The sequence below is a fragment of the Engraulis encrasicolus genome, chromosome 2 (assembly GCF_034702125.1).
Source record: "Engraulis encrasicolus isolate BLACKSEA-1 chromosome 2, IST_EnEncr_1.0, whole genome shotgun sequence".
In the NCBI taxonomy this organism is placed as follows: domain Eukaryota; kingdom Metazoa; phylum Chordata; class Actinopteri; order Clupeiformes; family Engraulidae; genus Engraulis; species Engraulis encrasicolus.
In genome coordinates this window covers 4,484,040-4,489,039 of record NC_085858.1, presented here as the reverse complement: position 1 = coordinate 4,489,039, position 5,000 = coordinate 4,484,040, and positions in this window count along the sequence as shown.

Sequence of the window (5,000 nt, the reverse complement as noted above, 5' to 3'; positions counted from 1 at the left end):
CAATAGAGAGTTTTGGGGTGTTAGAGAGAGAGAGAATGCCAATGATGCTCATTGAATTGAATTTAATTGAATTTATTGAATAGAGAGAGAGAGAGAGAGAGAGAGAGAGAGAGAGAGAGAGAGAGAGAGAGAGAGAGAGAGAGAGAGAGAGAGGGAGAGAGAGAGAGGCCCCTTCAGAAGACTTCACTCCTCTTGTTGCTCTGTCATCTGAAGGCCAGATCAGCCTTTCTGTTCCCCCTGTCTCACACAAGCACACACACACACTGGCACACACGCAAGCATACAAACACACATGCACGCACGCACATACACACACAAACACACACATGCACGCACACACACGCTTCATGGTTCACCGATATCAGCCTGCACTGTACACTACTTTAAACTGTCCAGAAAAGCTTTTGTTTTGCTTTTGACTTCATGGGCATAGTGGCATGGGTGTGGGACCAAAACAGTGGTTGAAACATGTAATGACATCAGGTCAAGGAAATGGCAAATATAAATGCTGAAAATGTACGTAAATGTACTGATATTTTAAATGTTTTGATGAAAATACACATTGGTATGACATTAATATGAATCCCATTATATTTTTGTAATAGGCCCTACATCATTATTCCTAGTGGCTTATATTTTAACACATTTTATAAAAATTACATCAGCGGCCCTCTTCCAGCCCAGTAAATAGTTGGTCCCCAGTAATAAATCTAAGAATTCACCTGAAACACTTGTACCTTTCAGTGAAGGAAAAATACTTCCCAATCCGTTCATTATCTTGCAACTTCTTGTATCTGTTGTATTGCGTTGTATTGTATTGTATTGTATTGTATTGTATTGTATTGTATTGTATTGTATTGTATTGCATTGTATTGTATTGCATTGCATTGTACTCTATCGTATTGGATTGGATTGTATAGTAAGTTATTTTTTCCATTCTAATCATTCTATTTGCTACTGCCAACACCTGATTACGGTACTGTAAGTTATGTCTGCAAAGGTAGTCTTTCCCTCTTTGTCTTCATTCACACACACATACACACACGCACGCATGCATCCACGCATGCATCCACACATGCACACACGAATGCATGCACACGCGCACAAACACACACACACACACACACACACACACACACACACACACACACACACACACACACACACACACACACACACACACACACACACACACACACACACACACACACACACACACACACACACACAGACACACACACACACAGACACAGACACACACACAGACACACACACATACGCAGGAACACACACAGGAACACACTCAGGCACACACGAAAACACACATGCACGCACGCGCGCACGCACGCACACACACACACACACACACACACACACACACACACACACACACACACACACACACACACACACACACACACACACACACACACACACACACACACACACACAGTTCAAAAGTGTCCACCTCAGCACTCCACAGTCTCCCTGGCTCATAAAAACACCCATCACCCAAACCCAAACCCAAACCTAAACCAGCTCCATACACTAACACCAGTGCTATACTATACTGCCTATTAGTGTGTGTGCGTGTGCGTGTGTGCGTGTGTGCGTGTGTGCGTGTGTGCGTGTGTGTGTGTGTGTGTGTGTGTGTGTGTGTGTGTGTGTGTGTGTGTGTGTGTGTGTGTGTGTGTGTGTGTGTGTGCGTGAGTGAGAGAGAGAGAGAGAGAGACAAAGTAAAGGAGAGAGACATTATACTGTAAATATTGAGTCTCTCTCTCTCTCCTTCTCTCTCTCTCTCTCTCTCTCTCTCTCTCTCTCTCTCTCTCTCTCTCTCTCTCTCTCTCTCTCTCTCTCTCTCTCTCTCTCTCTCTCTCTCTGTGTTTTTCTTCTGGGAACTACTACTATTGGAAAGAAGGCATGGGAACAGTTCTTACCCACAAACCCATGGCTCAACCCTCAACCCTGCTACACACACACACACACACACACACACACACACACACACACACACACACACACACACACACACACACACACACACACACACACACACACACACACACACACACACACACACACACACACACACACACACACTCAACCAAGCAAGCCCACTCTCACTCCTCCCCTCCTCTTTTCTCTTTCACTCCCTCCAAAATCAGGCAATCCCTCTTTCGCTTTCTCTCTTTCTCTCTTCCACACACACACACACACACACACACACACACACACACACACACACACACACACACACACACACACACACACACACACACCCACGCACGCACGCACGCACGCACGCACGCACGCACGCACGCACACACACACACACACACACACACACACACACACACACACACACACACACACGTGCACGTGCACACACACACAGAGTCCCACAGGCCACAGCATGTATCATTAAGGGGTCTGTTCACAGCAACCTGAGACTACTGAGAAAGCTGTGCTGTTTTGCACGTCTGATCAAGAATCAAATTAAGAACACTTGTGTTTTCTCTTCATCTCTCCATCTCTCTCTCTTCCTCTCTCTTTTTCTCTCGCTCTTTGTCTCTCTCCTTCTTTTCCCTCGCTCAATTCACGCTATTTTCTCATTCACGTTTCTTGTGTGTGTGCCTGCGTGCGTGCGTGCGTGCGTGCGTGTGCCTGTGTGTGTGCGTGCGTGCGTGCGTGCGTGCGTGCGTGCGTGCGTGCGTACATGCATGCGCGTGTGTGTGTGTGTGTGTTTATTTGTTGGCCAGGTATGTGGCTGCATGAGAAAAACACTCAGTGAGTTGAACTCTCAGCGAGTTGAACATCATTGCTCAGGCAGTTGCAACCTAACAGTCATGAATTTAGTCATAGATTTAGTCATGGGACTGGGAGTGTTGTGCCGTAGGTGTGACCTCTAACCATTTGGAAAAGTCTGAGTGTGCTTATGTAAAATCACTTTACCACAGTCCTCGTCATACTAGGAGAGAGAGAGACACAGAGAGAGAGAGACACAGAGAGAGAGAGAGAGAGAGAGAGAGAGAGAGAGAGAGAGAGAGAGAGAGAGAGAGAGAGAGAGAGAGAGAGAGAGAGAGAGAGAGAGAGAGAGAGAGAGAGAGAGAGAGAGAGAGCTCCACTGACATGTCCAGGGATGGCCCCTGTCCCTCTAATTGAATAAAGCAAAGTGTAAGTGAGTCAGCTAAATGGCCAATATTGTAATGCTATATTCCTCATGAGCTCACTTTGCTCACACTAGTCTGCCTGTTCCTATTCTGTGCGTCTCACCACGTCAACACAGGCCTACACAGATACGCAGCGGAGGCCTGCTGCTAATACAGGCGTCATGGGCCTAATGTCCAAATATCATTACACAACATAACAGTTACGCAACATCATCCCTTACACAGCTTACAACACAGCACTAACTTTTGGGATACATTTGGAATATCTTGAAAATGTTTGAAACAACATGTAAACAAACACATGACCCCTATTAGCTGGCCTGGGTCTTGGGATGTGTCTCAAGGGTAAACTAAACAATAAGGCTGCACATTGACATTGGCCAAAATTCCCCCTTTAAGTCACACACACACACACATTGGCCAAAATTCATCTGTAAGTCGCAGCTGTACATTGGCATTGGCCAAAAATCACCTTCAAGTCAACATAGTTTTTGGAGCAAGCCAAGAGATTACGGGTTGCTGCATGCTTGAAACGCTTATTGTGTGGAGTGTTGCTCCACCCCACATCAAGAGGGTGCATATTTCTGGATTCATTTCGGATGAGCATTGTCCTGTAGGCCCACGGTACGTGAGATGCGAACAGAGATCTCTTTTCTTTCGGTGGAAAAACCCAATACTAATGAGCCTTCCCAAATGGTTTCTCACAAAAGGTCTGTTGTTGTCACTGAAGTTTTAAAGGTTAGCACTAAATGTCAGAGAACATTCTGTGCATCTGCGGCATTGCTGCGTTCATACCATTACGGTCTCCTGTGCTGCTCCATGTTGCACCTTGGGTGCTTATGACATCTGGTACAAGTGCTTGACTTTTTCATTTGATTTCTGTTTCTTTTCCACAGCGAGCATTGCAGTTGGCCAGCAAAGTAACACAGAACTGTAGCTCCCAGGGCCGGATTAACACACAGTCTAGATGTGGCTGCAGCCTTGGGGCCCCCACCTTGCAATTAGGGGGCCCTAATTGGCCAAAGTTGAAAAATTGCAGAAATTAACCAATATTGAAAATAAAAACATCTGCTCTGTTGAGCACAGTTGGTAGTCATGTCAACCTTAATTCCTAGCTCGTAATTATGACATTGTTTATTTGTTTATTTGTAGCAAAAATTTGCCCTCCGGCAGGGCCCCACAGCAACCCTTAGCCTAGAGGCCCCAGGGCATCTTGATCAGGCCCTGGTAGCTCCCCACCCTCTTTGACATTTCCCCTTCTTCTCTTTCAGTCCATTCCTCTATCACTCTTTACTATTTTGCTGCCCTCCCTAAATATTCTCTTTTCCCTCCCTCCCACACTCCTAGTATCTCTCTCTCTCTCTCTCTCTCTCTCTCTCTCTCTCTCTCTCTCTCTCTCTCTCTCTCTCTCTCTCTCTCTCTCTCTCTCTCTCTCTCTCTCTCTCACTGATGTATACGCTGCTGGTTGTGCTGGCATGGATTACACCCTGTCCTCCCTGAACTCGAGCAGAGCAGAGGAGAGGAGCAGGAGAGGAGAGGAGAGGAGAGGAGAGGAGATGAGAGGAGAGAAGCAGGAGAGGAGAGGAGAGGAGAGGAGGGGAGAGGAGGAGAGGAGAGCAGAGCAGAGGAGAGGAGAGGAGAGGAGAGGAGAGCAGAGCAGAGGAGAGGAGAGGAGAGGAAAGCAGACGGGACGAGACGAGACAAGACAAGATGACAAGAGAAGAGACAAGACGAGAGCAGAAGAGAGAGAGGAGAGAGGAGAGGAGAGGAGAGGAGAGGAGAGGAGAGGAGAGGAGAGGAGAGGAGGGGAAGGAGGAGAGAGGAGAGGAG